Source organism: Peromyscus californicus, unplaced genomic scaffold (assembly GCF_007827085.1).
Source record: "Peromyscus californicus insignis strain IS unplaced genomic scaffold, ASM782708v3 Scaffold_4__1_contigs__length_199733344, whole genome shotgun sequence".
Lineage (NCBI taxonomy): Eukaryota > Metazoa > Chordata > Mammalia > Rodentia > Cricetidae > Peromyscus > Peromyscus californicus.
Window position 1 is genome coordinate 108,052,254 of NW_026294562.1, and position 16,844 is coordinate 108,069,097.

Sequence of the window (16,844 nt, forward strand, 5' to 3'; positions counted from 1 at the left end):
GCTCATGAAGGTACCTAGAGCCAAAGAGCAGACAAAACTATCAAAATTCAAAGGATGTTGAGCTAGTAAGGTCCTTAGAGATCACCACATCTGGGGCTTCCTGACATGTACTCTGCTCAACAGGACTCCCAGATCTTGTCTGAGAACAAGAGATCCTTTTGTCAAAGGAGCTGTGAGGGCAATCACTTAGGTGACTCCCATGGCCCATTAGTGAACAAAATACCAAGAAAGAGACCTAATTAAATCTACTTAACCAGCCTTTCATAAGACTGATCTTTCCATTAAAAACTAAGCTGTGTACTTTAGCACACAGCAACAATCCAAGGAACAGGTTGTGTTTAGAATGCTGACATACTCTATTATCTGCTTCTATCACAAAATACTGAAGTTTGGATGACTTAGGGAAAAGGAGAATTATTTTGCCAATAATTTTAGAAACTGAAATATAACAAGGAGGCCTATCTTTTTGCCTTCTGGTGAGGGACTCTGGCTACTTTAGTCATATGAAAAAGATACAAAAAGGGATGAGGAATGACATCATGAAAAGGGGATAGACATTCAAGGTTACTTGGTATAATAATTTACTTTCCTAAGACTTTTGCCCCCATGAATGAACTCCCAGAAGGACAGTTTGGATCACTGCAAAAGTTGATGCATTTGAGGTCTAGTCATTTGCTACCACACTTTAAATATTTCTTTTGAAATTGACATAATTATTTATATTAACTAATTGTGGAGTGTGTGTTTACGTCACTGTAAGTGTGGAGATTGAAGAACACCACCACCCAGGAGCTCTCCTTTCTGTTCTTCTGTTTCCATGCATATACCTTAGGTTATTAGCCTTGCTTGCTGGGTGCCCTTAACCACTGAACCATCTACTACCTCCAAACTCTAATTCTTAAAGGTCAGATCAAGAGCTCAGATCCTGATATGAACATAGCTGAACAAGTGCTCTTGTGGTGTGATTGAGCATTCCTTGGGTATATGCCCAAGAGTGGTATAGCTGGATCTTGGGGGGAGATGGATTCCCAATTTTCTAAGAAAGCGCCACATTGATTTCCAAAGTGGTTGTACAAGCTTGCATTCCCACCAGCAGTGGAGGAGAGTTCCCCTAGCTCCACATCCTCTCCAGCATAAGGTGTCTTCAGTGTTTTTGATCCTAGCCATTCTGACAGGCATAAGGTGGTATCTCAGAGGTGATGGGATGGCCAAACACCTTAATTGTCGTGATAGAAACCCCATCCAACTACTGAGGGATTTGGATGCAGAGATCCATGACTAGGCCCTGGGTGGATCTCTGGGAGTCCAATTAGCGAGAATGAGGAGGGTTTATATGAGTGAGAATTGTTGAGACCAAGGTTGGATAAAGCACAGGGACAAATAGCCAAACGAATGGAAACACATGGACTATGAACCAATAGCTGAGGGGCCCCCAATTGGATCAGGCCCTCTGAATGGGTGAGACAGTTGATTGGCTTGATCTGTTTGGGAGGCATCCAGGCAGTGGGACTGGGTCCTGTGCTCATTGCTTGAGTTGGCTGTTTGAAACCTGGGGCCTATGCAGGATCGCTTGGCTTGGCCTGGGAGGAGGGGACTGGACCTACCTGGACTTAGTCTATCAGGTTGATCTCAGTCCCTGGGGGAGGCTTTGCCCTGGAGGAGGTGGGAATGGGGGTGGGATGGGGGGAAGGTGAGGGGGCGGGAGGGGGGAGAACAAGGGAATCCGTGGCTGATATGTAGAACTGAATTGTATTGCAAAATAAAAATAAAAATTAAAAAAGAAGAAGAGCTCAGATCCTGTAGTGGTTTGAAAGAAAATGGCCCCCAAAGGAAGTGGAACTATAAGGAGTTGTGCCCTTGTTGGAGGAAGTAGGTTACTATGCGGGTAGGCTTTGAGGTCTGTTTTGCTCAAGCTTCATTCAGTGTGATTCAGTTGACCTCCTGTTGCCTGCAAGATGTAGGACTCTCAGCTACTCCTCCAACACCATGGCTGCTAACATTTCACCATGCTCCCTGCCATGATGATAATAGATTGAACCCCTGAAACTATAAGCTACCCCCTTAATTAAATATTTTCCTTTATAAGAGTTGCCATGGTCATGGTGTCTCCTCACAGCAATAAAAACCCAAACTAAGACAGTTCCCAAGGCATGAACCTTTTCAATGACACACTGAAAACACTGCCAAATCACTGCAAATTCTTCTTGGAGGCTGTTGATTCAACATAAACAGCCCATTTTATTTTGGGGAAAATGAAGCCCAAAGATGTGGAATGACTAAGTCTGGCCCATATCATAAGCTTGTAGTTCACTTGTCCACCCTCCTGTTTTCTTCCAAATATGTAGACCTGGGAACCTAACATTGGAACAAACTTCCTGGGTGTTTGATGTGATCTACTGTCTTCGATGATCTTGCTACTTTTTTTGTTGTTGTTGATGTTGTTGTTGTTTGTATGCTTTGTTTCAACTTGTACCCCAGGGACAAGGTTTTTCTACTATGATAGCAAAGACAGAAACTCAGCTTCACTTCAACATTTAATCAAATCTTCACTGGAATCCTTCCCTCACTCATTCCCCGGAGCTGTTAATTGCTTTATATATAGCGCTATCCTGAATATTCTTAATTGTGAAAGAATTTGAAGGGATACAGTGTTTAAATTTGATTTACAAAAATCTCTTAAGTGGTCTTCATTCCCTTTACTGTAAAGTATCCTTGTTTCTTTTCTGTTTGAAGAGGTGTTAATTAAATGCTTTGAGTTAATTTAAAATTAACAGTGTATAATTTGATGTCTTTCTATTGAATCAGTGAATTCTAAATGAAAACTCCCAGGTCAAGAATGTTCCTGTTCCAGGTGTAGTTAATTGAAGTGAATAGCGATTGTCTGAGAGCCTTAACATGCTCCTTCCTATAATTGTGTAATGTAGAAGGGAATGCCCCAATCCAGTCCATTTTGAAACCAGAATAAAGCAAGTTGTCTAGTATCACAAATATCAATTCAGGCAATGGATTTTCACCAAGATTCTTATCTGACTGAAAGAGATTAACCATTTTGTGTGTGCTGGTGAAAATTTAGGGATTATATTGTCCCATTCATGTATCATAAGGATAAAAAGATTTGAATTCATACAAAGGGTGGTGCTCCCAGAACCACCCCTTCAGTTAGCACGAGCACTTAAAATAAGAACAGGTGTTCTTACACTACATTCCACAGGAACATTTAGACAAGCCACATACTTGTGTGCCAAGCCAGTTTTCTTGTGACGGTTTTCCAGAGGCAACACCTTTGCAGTGCTATGAACTTCAAAATTTCCTCAGGACGACTTCTTGTTTCTGTTTACCCAATGGAGTTAGAATTCCTTTGCTGCACAGCAAATCCTTAAGAACTGAAGACCATAAAACAACCTATGTCCATGGCCTTAGATTATTTGGTGCAGGAGGTACCAGTAGCTCTCAATCTGTGGGTTGAGACTCCTTTGGCAAATCTCTGTCTTTGAAAATATTTACATTATGATTCATAACAGTAGAAAAATTACACTTAGAACTAGAAACAAAAATAATTTTATAGTTGAATTACTTTATTCTGATTTTATTAGTTTTCCTTAATGTTATTTTCTTTCTCCATGATTCTATTTCGTGGGATTTTTTTTTTCAGTGCTGGGAATCAACCACAACATGAAGAAATTTAGTAAAGGGGAGCAGCATTAGGAAGGTTAAGAACTACTGTTTTTGTTTTGTAAACTACTAGTCTACCCTAGCTTGGTACCAAAATGACTCTGATTTTAGAGTCTCACTCCAAGTCCACATAACTGTTGGCATAATTAATCTTTTTCTTATTGAACTACTGAGGCTCCCACTCTTTCGTAGACTGTGAGATCTTTAAACAGTCGTTAACTATTCCTTTTATCTGTCCCTCTTTGGCATGACAACTTACTTCTGCAAGCACAGTGGGAGATGTTCCCATTTTTCAGCTACAGATCATGAGGCACTGTGGTGGTATTGTGTTCCCGAAAATATTGTGCACCCTAATAAATTTATCTGGGGTCAAAGAACAGAACAGCCACTAGATACAGAGGCTAGAAAATGGTGTCACATACACCTTTAATCCTAGCATTCCAGAGGCAGAAATCCCTCTGGATCTCTGTGAGTTCAAGACCACATTGGAAACAGCCAGGCATGGTGATACATGCCTTTAATCCCAAGAAGTGAGCCTTTAATCCCAGGGAGTGATGGTAGAAAGCAGAAAGATACATACAGTGTGAAGATCAGAAACTAGAGGCATTTGGCTCGTTAAGCTTTTAGGCTTTTGAGCAACAGTTCAGCTGAGATTCATTTGGGTGAGGACTCAGAAGCTTCCAGTCTGAGGAAACAGGATCAGCTGAGGAACTGGTGAGGAAGCTGTGGCTTGTTCTGTTTCTCTGATCTTCCAGCATTCACCCCAATAACTGGCCTCGGGTTTGTTTTTATTAATAAGACCTGTTAAGATTCATGTTACGAGGCACAGAAGACACAAATATCATGCCCAAGACTGTACAACTTCATGACTGAAAAGCAGGATTAAATCCAGCTTTCCCAGCAGAAACCAAAAGCTCTTTCTGTAACAGAGGCCATTAGTGGTGTCTTGCCAGGTGTACATCCGATGTACCCATATTGTGATTCCAGATTGAGAAGATGATAAGTATGCAGAGAGACTTGTAGCTCACTGCCAAAAAATAACTCTCTCTACTAAATATTCCCCTGAGGAGCAAGAAATACAAATTAATAAAGGAACAGAAAAATTGGTATGGCATGGAAGGTAAAAGGTCAGGTTCTGAAACAAGAGAGACATGGGTACGACTTTGATTCTATTACTACTTTGGGCCAATTGAGGATGCTACATTTCTGTAAAGTGGAAAGAGTAATTCCTACTTCCTGAAATTCTATTGTAGATAAAAAGATATAATGAATGTAATGCTTTCAGTAAAGTGCTTGTAACAGTATACCTCAAGTGTTAACTATTTCCTCAGTACACCAGAGGAAAGGATCCATTGCAATGCGTTCTCATACTCCCTAGAGTGTTTAGGATCTCCTCCAGCATCTACAGTAATCAGGACTTTGAATTGTAATATTGTGCTTGTAACTTTTTTAGTGAAACTGTTTGTTTATATATCATGAATGGGTAGCTTGATACATTTGTTAAATTATTGAAATGTGATGCAAGCCACACATATATTTTGAATGGAATGTTCTGGCAGCTATAATCAAAATTAAAAGGAAGCAGATGAGATTCATCATACTAATCCTTTTGACTTAATACAATATATCCGATTCATTATCATTTCAATATGAAAATGACTTGAGAATAATTCTACCTTATACTTTTATGTGGATTAAATTTACCAGGTTAAGTATACACTTTATGCTTAAAGCTATTATGTTTGCAACATTTCAAGTGATCAGTAGCCATATGTGGATAGAAGCTGCCATTTTGGATATTGAAAAAATATATATATATGAAAATATTAAGATTTTCAGGTAAATTGTATATTTCATATATTGTCATTTTTAAATTTTGTGGTAAACTTACACGCAGAAAAGTTTAAAAAATACTAGTGTTTCCATATGTTCCATAGAAGATTTTTCTGCTAATATTTTTTAACATGGTGCATTTATCACAAATAAGATGCCAATATTAATACATCACTTTTGCCTGTGTATATGTGTGTGCATGTGGTTCACACACATGTTCACATGGGTATGTGATTATGAGTACTCATACATTTTATTTTATTTTATTTTATTTTATTTTATTTTTGGTGTGAGGTTGGCTGATCAATGAACTTCTTGGGCTCCACATATATTTACATTCTGCCCCACAAATCTGCATATGGGTTAAACATTCTATACTCCAGCTTCTGTATTTTCATATGGAGGCTGGGGAGCATGTCCTCATATTTGCATGACAGGTACTTTACACAGAGACCCTCTCCATGGACCACTTAATGAAATATTTTATTCAGATTTTATTAATTTCCTTAATGTTATTTTCCTGCTCCATGGTTTCATTTAGTAGGTTTTTTTTTTCAGTGTTAGGAATCAAACTCTGGCTTTAATATTCTTGGAAAAAATCTTCCACCAAGAAACATCTCTAGCTATACAGGAACACATTTATGATATCATATCACTTTTAACTACTATATCATATATCATTAGGTTTGTCTGATATATAACAGTTTCTTACACTACTTTGAGAATTTTGAAAAGTACCAGTGATGTACACTACCATGATAATGATGGCATCATGCATATTGGAATACCCTTACAGGTGAAGTGCATAAGGGCACATGCTAAGAACACATCTAAGAACACATGCTCTCATAGTGGCTTCCTGTTGAAACTTTGCAAAGGGGCATTTACCAGGATGGCCCAAGGTGAGTTAGTTTCACCCAGTATACTGATATACTTCTCTGAGTCGGTAAGGATAGGCCACAATTACAAATTATATGTATGAGTGTATATATATATATATATATATATATATATATATATATATATATATATATATAATTTGAATTCTTCTGTGTGGGGGAGTTGCATCTTTCTCTTTTCTTTATATTTTATCACTTTAAAAAATGTTAACTTTTTTAAACTTTAGGTGATGATCAGTTCTACAATATTTACTTTTGCCCATTTTTCTCCAGTTGTGGAAACAAGGAGCTCTTTCTGCATGCAGTACCCTTTTGACAGAGTGTCATCATTTTGACTTCTAGTCAATCCCTTAGATTTTACACTGAAAGATGACCTGGACTCATATTGTAAATGTGGTACTCTCTCTTTAAAATCTGTCTTTTCTTCCTTGGTAGGTTTTTTAGAAAATTCTATTAAAGACCAACTTCTGGGTGCTACGTTCTATTATGTTTTGATGCAATGTCCTGTCATCTTCTATAAATGTATAGACTACCTTCTAATTTGTTATAGCTAAGTCTCTAGTTTTTTACCCCTATTTCTCCCTCTCTTTCTGCTGTAGACAGAAAAATGCTAGCTGTATGTTAGTACTTTGTTCAATAGGATATTGCCTAGCATTCCTAAAGCAATTAGGAGAAGTGAAAGTGGAATGTTCTCTCAGGACATCTTCCATCAAGTGATCGCTTCACACATTTCTCTACTCTGGGGGCTTGGTAGAAATAATAACCATAACCCAGTGTATTCAGAATAATGTTACTTACCAGAACCTGGGCTAATTCATCTGTACCCATGGCCTCCTTTAATCACAAAACATAGTATATACATAGGTGCTTTTATGTTTTAAAGTTCAGTAAAGTGAAGCTAAAATATTGGTTTGTCATGACCCAACAACTAGATGATGTCTTTGATAGAAATCTGCCCATAAATGCTCTTGACCTCTGTAACTACAAGCACATGCTTCTGAGTTTAAAATGTTGGGCACACAATGTCATGTGACCCTCAAGGAAATCTAGGTTTGTTTAGGTGTATTTTCCTGTAACTGTTGTCTTGTTACAGTTGCTGTTATGTGACTGTTCATTTCAATTTTTTTGAAGACAGAAATGAAAAGATATTTATGAAAGAGTCATCACCAGGGAAGTCAGGATTTGAGTTGCATTTTTCTGAGGGCATGTCATATATCTTAATAACACAACCCCACCGATTTTTCCTGGGAATTTTATGAAAAACAGGGCAGAGTCTAACCTCCTCCTACTGTATTCTTAATGTTCTGCTTACTATACAGTGATACAAAAATGTTTGCTCAGTAGCTGATGGAGTCACACGAACTACTGAAGAACTTTGTGTGGAATTAGGTAAAATGTGGTCAAGTAGTAAATGTGTTTCCTTATCTTTAGGCCCAGTTTCATTCCCTTGTATTCCTTGCCACTCCTTCAAAAATTTTGTAACAGGATTGAAGCATCCACTGCTCATTCTTCTTTGTAAAAACTATGCAAGTGACCTCCAGACCCATCCAACTTACAACTGAAAGGGTAAATGATGGGTCTATTATTAAAGTAGTCCTATATGCCAAAGTCCAAACTGGGTTTTTGTTCAATCGTTTTGAAAAATGGAAGAGGAACATTGAATAAAGGTTTATGTGTGTTTGCCACAAAATGAATGACTGACAGTTCAGACTGTCATAACTTTGAATTTCTTCAAATGTTTCCACACAGGATTGAGTAGATGTGACTGCTTCTCATGTTTCCACAGAGTTATTGAATTTCAGCTGTTAATCTCTCCACTGCCAAATTAATTTAAGCTTAGCTTTCTTGCTTATTACTATCTTCTCTCTTATCATTCATCTGGAAAGCAATCTAATAAGCATTAGGTTAGGGAGAGTGCTCTTGAGTCAGCCTGGAGCACAACACTCAGGTGTAGTATTGTGGCCTCATTAAGTCACTTTCCTTAAGCAAGTCAGTGATACGCTATTGATATTTCTTTTAATCTGTGGCTCTGGGGATGATCTGGGAATCCATATCTTATTTTCAAACAGAGCTGTTTGGCTGTAACCCATGAGAAGCAAGTATGCTCCAACCACATGAAAAGACAATCTATTTGGTTCCATTAATAACTGACACAGCAAGACTAATGTTAATGAACATCTAGGCTATGTGAGACTGGGTAAATCCTGAGTTTCTCACTATTGTGAGTCTTCCTCAACACTAGGTTTGGGAATTGGTTTAAAATGAGACAGCATTGGCTTAAGTCATGACTCTGGCATTTATGACTTTGGTTCCAATGTAAGCCAGGTTTGTTTTTTTTTTTTTAATGAGTCCATATTAACAGAAGAAATGTCCATACTTCTTCCCTTCCTCCTCTCTTGCCGGGCGGTGGTGGCGCACGCCTTTAATCTAGCACTCGGGAGGCAGAGCCAGGCGAATCTCTGTGAGTTCGAGGCCAGTCTGGGCTACCAAGTGAGTTCCAGGAAAGGCGCAAAGCTACACAGAGAAACCCTGTCTCGAAAAACCAAAAAAAAACAAAAAAACAAAAACCCTTCCTCCTCTCTTCCATCCTCCTCTCCCCAGTACTCCTTGTTCTCTGCTCCTGGCCCTTCCTCCTTTAATTCCTCTTTGTGTTCTTCTTATTCTTCCCCTTAATCTATTTCTAAACATTGCATCTGATATATATTATGAATATAGTATATATTAGAATATATATATATTCTAAAATTTGTGGTTGGAGATATGTTGTGCAAACACTCCAAGCCTCTAGCTTTAGTAATATTCTCTTAGCAGTATCTTTTGAAGAACAAAATATTATTGTGTGAAGAATAACAATTTATCAATATTTTCTTTTGCAGAGTGGACTTCCTTTGCTTTGTCTAAAAATAAATAAATGAATAAATAAGACCTTTGGTTACCCCCAAGACCACAGAAATATTATTCATGTTTATTTCTAAAAGCTGTATACTTTTATATTTTCAATTTAAATACATAGCACATTTTGTTTAGTATTTTAGATCAGATAAATGTGGATGCAAGTTCACACTTCTTATACGACTATCCAATTATTCCAAATGGTATGCTGAAAAACACTGGATGCCAGTCACTGAGTTCTTTTGTCAGGAATCAATGGTTTGGATGTGTCCAGATTTATTTCTGCATACCTCATGTTCACAGGTTCCGTCATTAACTTTGATATCACCACCTCACTGCTTGCTACATGACTGTTATAACAAGATGTGGCCTCAGTTGTCGTAGCTCTTTGCTACTACTCCTTTGAAGCATTGCTTTAGCTACTCTAGGTGCTTTTATTGTCATATGAATTTTATTATAAACCAGTTTTTACCAGAAACAATAATCAGATTTTTGAAGGACAGGATAATATTGAAAAGACAGATAATTTGGGGGAGGATAATGACTTTAATGCTTAGTCATATTAAAGGACACAGATTATTTCTCTTGCTTTTCTTTAATGTTACTTTAAATTGTAAGTATGTATGTTGTAATATATGTATGTGTTCATGTAAATGTGGGTGTATGCACGTATGTACCAATGGTGAATATCTTTCCGTGATGGTAGTCACCATTCTGTTTGTTTGTTTTGCTAAGATGACTGACCAATGAGCTTCAGGGATCTGCCTTTCTCTGCCCTCCCATCCCTGCCCTGTGCTAGAGTTATGTATGAGGGCACAGCACCATCTGTAGCCTTTTACATGGGTTCTGGGGATCCAAACTGAGGTTTTCATACTTGTGCTGTTGGCTCTATTTTTTTAAATTTGTTTATCCTTCTCTCATACAATATGTCCTGACCACAGTTTCCATACCCTCTACTCCTTCCAGTCCCCCTTCCCCACACCTCTCCCCTAGGTCCACTCCTCATCCATTTCAGTTCAGAGCAGGCTCCCAGGGATAGCCACTGAACAAGGCATAACAAGATAAAAAAAGATAAGGCACAAACCCTCATATCAAGGTAGGGGGAGGCAACCCAGTAGGATCAGGGGAAAGAATCAAGGACACCCTCACTCCCACTGTTAGGAGTCTCATGAAAACATCAAGCTTACACCATAACATACGTGCAGAGGACCTAGCACAGACCCCTGCAGTCTCTGTGATTACCACTTCAGTTTCTATGAGACTATATTTTATTTTTGACAATCAAGCAAAATATTTTGTTTCCTTTGAAGATGTCTTGTATCATTACTGTCAGATAGATCTACGTTTCAAATGTTATTTTTAACTTTAAATTTGATTTTCCAATTGAATCTTACCATCTTCCTAAAGCATGTTTGAGTTCTAGTGGCTTTGGGTCACTTCTACAGTAAACAATTATGCTATTACTTAGAGCTTTTTTTTTTTTTTTTTTTTTTTTTTTGATTTTTCGAGACAGGGTTTCTTTGTGTAGCAGTGGAGCCTGTCTTGGAATCTGCTCTGTAGACCAGGCTGGCCTCAAACTCACAGAGATTTTCCTGCCTCTGCCTCCCGAGTGCTGGGATTAAAGGCATGCACCACCACTGCCTGGCACAGTTTGTTGTTTTTATCTGTATCTTAATAAATTGATCTCTTTTATAATTATTTAATTATAATCTTCTTTATTCTTACTATTATTATTTTTCTACAACCTACTTTTATATCATTAGCTTTCTAGGTTAATGTGAACATGATATATATTTTTTCAAGAGTTTTTTGTTTGCTTTCTTTTAGTTTTTGTTCTTTTTAACTTATATAGCTATAACTTGTGTTACTTGTACTTGGTATATGTGTTTTTAATCTGGTCTTATAAGATCTAACAGTGTGATTATACCACTTATATTGAACTATTCATGTAGTTGTAGCTGAGATCTGCAAATCTGAAAGTCAATACAATGGAGAATACTTTAGAAACAGAACATATCTGGGCAGCCATGTCATCAGAGAAGATGAATACGGACAGTGTAGAGTTGTAAAGAAAGCATAAGTGAGAAGAGCTTAAGAAACAAGCACAGATAACAGCATGCAGAACCACCTAGGTCATGGTAATGGTTTTAGTAATTTCCTTACAAGTGATGAGAACTCATTGGAGGTTTAATCACATTGGCCACGGGGTGAAAAACAGACTTTGGGGAAAATGAGAAACAGGGAATCAGGCATTTAGGAAGCAATTGATGTCTTTATGCCATGGAGATGTTGGCAGCTTTGGAATATGGTGAAGGCACCGGGGGTAAAAAAGGGCAAAAAAACTGGAGAGCCATCTGCTTAGAAGCAAATGAACAGGCTTGACCTAGAAGAGAACACAGAACTTCATTCAGGTGATTGCTGCATTTATCTCAGAGAGGGGAAATAGTCCACTGAACCCTGGGTCTTAAAGTCTGAGCTAGTTCCAAGCAGTTTTCTCAGGAAGATTGGAATACCTGAACTTTTTGCTTCGCTCAATTTTCAAAGTTGCTTTTATTTAATTATTTCTATTTTTGTTTTTTATGTTTACACATGCAATGTCAGCCTACATACAGAATACCTGTGACACAGATCTTTAAGTGCGGATCTCACAACTACCTGTCTATTGAATTCTGCACACTTATCTCTTTGTTTTGTTTTAATTTGGCAGCTACTCTCATAACCTGTCCAATCAATTTCAAAAGTCCTGAACTGTGTGAGGCACTAGATCATGTAGCTGATATATTTATAAGAAACACACTAGAAAGTGGAGTAGGTAAGGGGATTTTACCATTTCTGTCCCTTGGAAAGATCAATATGGCTTATAATTGGCACTAAATCATAAGGGCTCTGGAACAGAAATGCTGCCCTGATGGGAACATCTTCAGGCTTCAGGATGCTTTCCATCCTGCATCTCCATAATCAGAACACCCAGTCCTCACATCTTCTACAGAACACAATAAACATTTCATTGTATTTTCAAAACATAGAAATTAATGACCTCCTTTCTAAAGGCTGAAGACTTAGAGAGTGTGGTATATAATTACCATCTCCCGTAATTCACCATATTACAGCTCAAAGGTTTGCATTGCACATCTCTATAATTACTTTCACATGTAATTACATTTACATAATACATGATTTTATTTACATAATACCTAAGGTGAAGACTCAGATTTAAGTAACTTTTTTAAATACCCCCAAATGGGATACACTATAGATGTATTTATTTATGGAGGGAAAAGTCCAAGTATTTATACATAAATGTAAACACAAATATGTAAATATTAATCTATCATCATTAAACAAATATGTAGAAATTTAGGGAATTTGAATTTAGTAAGTTGAAAAGAGTCAAGATATATATTTATTTCAGATTATCATCTTACAGTCCCTGTGTATTGTCAAGACAAACATATGTTATATGACCCCACAATAACCTAAAATAATTCTAGATGGCAATGGAAATGAAGTACATTAATAATTTTCCTAGTTTTTATCAAATCCATCCACATTCCCTCCAACCTCTCCCACACCTCTCCCTACCACTTTTACCTCCTAATTTCATAGGCTTATTTGTCTTTTAAAGGGACTGAGTTTATTTTGTGTTGCTGGTGCATGCGTATGTATAGGGCTGTTAGCAACTGAGGATTGCTGGTGTAAGATGAGTTAGTTTCATTCAAGTAATTTTGATTGTTTTTACTTCCAGTTTTTGACTTCAAACCCAGGTTTCATTGCATGCTACATAATCATTACGATATAACCCAGGCCCAGGGAATGTCTCTTTAAGAAGTCTTTGAACTTCAGCATGTAGAATCACCTGAAGATCTTGTGAAATATTTACATTGCTGAGATCCAGCATTAGATACTTGGATGCTTTGTACCTTGAAAAGGCCTAAGACTTTTATTCCAACAGGTGATGATGTTGATGATGTTGGCTGGTAGAGAGCACATTTTGAAGGCTACTGACATAACTCATATGAAACTGTGGAAAAGTATGATAGGCAAAAATAGGAAGGAAAGTCACATGAGTCATAGTTAATGCCCTAAACTCGTAACTTATTCTAAGGAAAAGTTCACACAATTCAGTAGATGGAAAGTGCCATATCTCAGCCTTTCCTGTCTGTGTGCTATCTTGGGAATGCCATTCCTCTACTAACTTCAATTCTTGTCCCCTAAGAATATAGAGATCAAGATAGGTCCATGTTCTGAAGGTTTCATTCAAAAAGACATTCAAAGCAAATGTCTTTTTTATGGAATGGTTGTTATTTGGAGAATTAAGTGGACAAGATCAATGCCCACTGTTTCATGCAGGTTAACTCTCCTGATATCACTTTTTCATGTCATATAATGCCATCTAGGAAATCAGAAGAAATAAAAACATATTTAATACTCTATCTGAAAACACTGACCTCCCCTTATAAAACTCAATAATTGCAGAATATAGGTAATATTTTTGGGGCACTTCTTTTGTGTTAATAGAGTAATGATAGAGTAAGAGTTTATAATGTATTTTATAGTTCAATCCTTAGAAAAGCCCTTTAGGTAAGGTAATTATTCCCGACCTACAAATGTACAATCTGTAGCAAGGAAAATTTAACCTGCTGATGAGCCACCATGAGAAAAGAAGGGAAGAACTTGGCTTTAAGTTTGTCTCTAAGTCTGTGATTTCTTTAGACTATAAAGAGAACCATGTGATAGGGATTATAAATGTGGCATTAAATTAATCTTTTGTTACACTAAAATAGTATTTAAACACAAGGCAGAAGCAATTATTTGAGAACCATCATTCATGCTCAGGTATGTTTTTCCTTTGATCATCTTTCTTTTCTTTAACCCTTGTGTTAAAGTAATATATATAACAAATATATAACATATATATATATATTTTTTTTTTTATCCTCCCAAAACTAATTAATTACTTGAAAAAACAATATTAAAGCCCTATAGGAGAAACCTTGATCTCCCCCTAACACATGTATTTTGCTTAGTGAATGGGAAGGAAGAGGGTGTGGTTTTCTATAGACATGAAGGTAGTGGCATATGTTTTGAAACAATATTACTTGCTTATTTGTTTGCTCAATAAGAACTTTGTAGCTGGAGTTTCTCTCCAGGTCCTGCCAAGCCCCTGCAGTCCATTAGCCCACTTATAAAATAATCACTCAGAAGCTTATATTAATTAAAACTCTTTGGCCTAATGGCTCAGGATTCTTGCTAGCTAGATCTTACATCTTAAATTAACCCATTTCTATAAATCTATACCTTGCCACATGGCTCGTGGCTTACCAGTACTTTACATCCTGCTCCTCATGGCAGCTGACAGCATCTCCTCACTCAGCCTTCCACTTCCCAGAATTCTCCTCTCTCCTTATCCCGCCTACACTATACTTCCTGCCTGACTACTAGCCAATCAGCGTTTTAATTATCAATCAATCAGAGCAACACATTCATAGCATCCCCAGCAGAACTTGCTTGAAAAGTTTCAGCTATTCTGATGAAATTAAAGGGAGTCATATTTTAATTGTAATGGTCAGAAACAGCAAGCACTACATATGTCAGAGTAGGGGGTTATACAAGAGGAAGTAGTAATGGTGTCAAGAGACACTGAATCCTGGTTCTGGGCCTGGGTGGCATGTGAGTTGGTCAGCATTCCAGCTTTTCCTCATCATCACTACCTTGGCAAACTCTCCACCATTGCCCTGGCTAGCTCACCTAGTGCAGCAGGCAGCAAGGAGCAGGGCCAGTTCTCTTGCTCTCAAGTGCTCGGGTCATGCTCTCCAGCACTCACACCACAACAGCCAGCTCTACAGTTTTGTCCAGATGAGGTATATGGCCTGCTCTCCCAATTGCTGCAGTTGCTGAGGGATAGGGCTAGCTCTCTGTTCTTTTGCCCCCAAGGCCAGCTACCCCACCTGCTGCATTTGGCAAGAGGTAGGATGGGGTGGACTGCATCTTTCCCCCAACCATGCCACCACATGGCATATGAGGGAGGGGGCAGGTGCCATTCTCCTGCTCTCAGGTCCATTCACCTCATCTATGAACTGTTGGAGTATGTGAATGGGCAGATCTGCAGACCCAAAGCTACAGGATACACATGACACTGGACAACAACAGAATGTACAGGAGGAGTCCCACTGAGGGCCCACTATCAATAGAGTACCAGAAGCCAGAGGCCTTGAGTTAAACTAAGTATTCATTGCAAAGAACACCTACAAGTAAATATGTATGGACTAAGACGTATACTGTGTGACTCATTGGGCCATACTGCAGCTTCCAAACTGAAACTCTCTTTCTTTCTTTCTTTCTTTCTTTCTTTCTTTCTTTCTTTCTTTCTTTCTTTCTTTCTTTCTTTCTTTCTCTCTCTCTCCCTCTCTCCTTCCCTCCTTCCCTCCCTCCCTCCCTCCCTTCCTTCCTTCCTTTCTTCCTCCATTTATTTTTTTAAATTGTTTTTAGGCTATACTTTTAAATTCTGTCTTGTTTTTGGGAGGAGGTCACAAAGGCAGAGGGCAGGGGCAAGGGGGCAAGATGAGCGGGATCAGGATGTATCATGTAAAATTCACAATGAGTCAATAAGAAGGTTTTTTTTATTTTTGTTTTTCTTTTAAGATACACTGAATCTCCTTGTGGTATCTCCTTCTCAACTAAGAGTAATGATGATCTCTTAATCATGAATATTAACATTAGAGAAGATTCAATGGAACCTCCTAAGTCTATGTGAATAAAGCTTCAGTGAAGATTACAGCATGGTCAGTGGTCTCAGGAAACCTAGATATGGGTTTTTTACATATGCTGGTTGTTAGGGGACACAATCTAATTCAAAGATTCTCATCCTCTTATTATAATCATTAAAGCAATTCAAATAAAATGCAAGAGACTACTGGAAAAACCACCCAAATGCAGATTGCCTTCTTTAACTATGAAGTAATTATCAGTTCACTGATACAAGTACCTTTAAACTTTGCTCCTTGTCAAATATTAAGTCTTAATGGATAACACTAAAGAAAGGACACAAATAATAGGCAAATAAAACCAATATGGCAATTTTTAGTGATTATAAACTGTGCATTTTGACAACTAAAGGTTATATACTCATATTTATAGAATTTTAGGTCACTAGCAGATAAACACCACATGATATTAATGTATCAATAAATAATTATGATGATTTCTTCATGGGTGTTTAAAAATACTTATGCAATTTTTCAATTGGCGTGCAATTCTGATTATTCTATTTGTCTTTCCAAGGTGTCTCCCAGCATCATCTGTGACAGCAGACAATATTTTATTTTACCAGCATATTAAAATTGTATATCCATTCTTCAGAGTTTGCACTGACCTATTTTCAAATGTCCTCTCTTTCCAGTCACAGAGTTTCACAAGTTAAACCAGTACCATTTTTGCTTGATAGTAATGTTTATCTCACCACCCCATTCCCCTCCAAATAAAAAAATGAATATGCATGCAAAAACTGTGTGGATTGGGCTTAATTTGTGGTTTTAACCCCTACATTTT

At 37.7% G+C, this 16,844-nt stretch overlaps 1 pseudogene; it reads left to right on the plus strand.

The window, feature by feature from the left end:
- LOC128123927 (CDKN2AIP N-terminal-like protein) overlaps positions 1-16,844 on the plus strand; it is a 148,461-nt pseudogene that overhangs the window by 70,312 nt on the left and 61,305 nt on the right.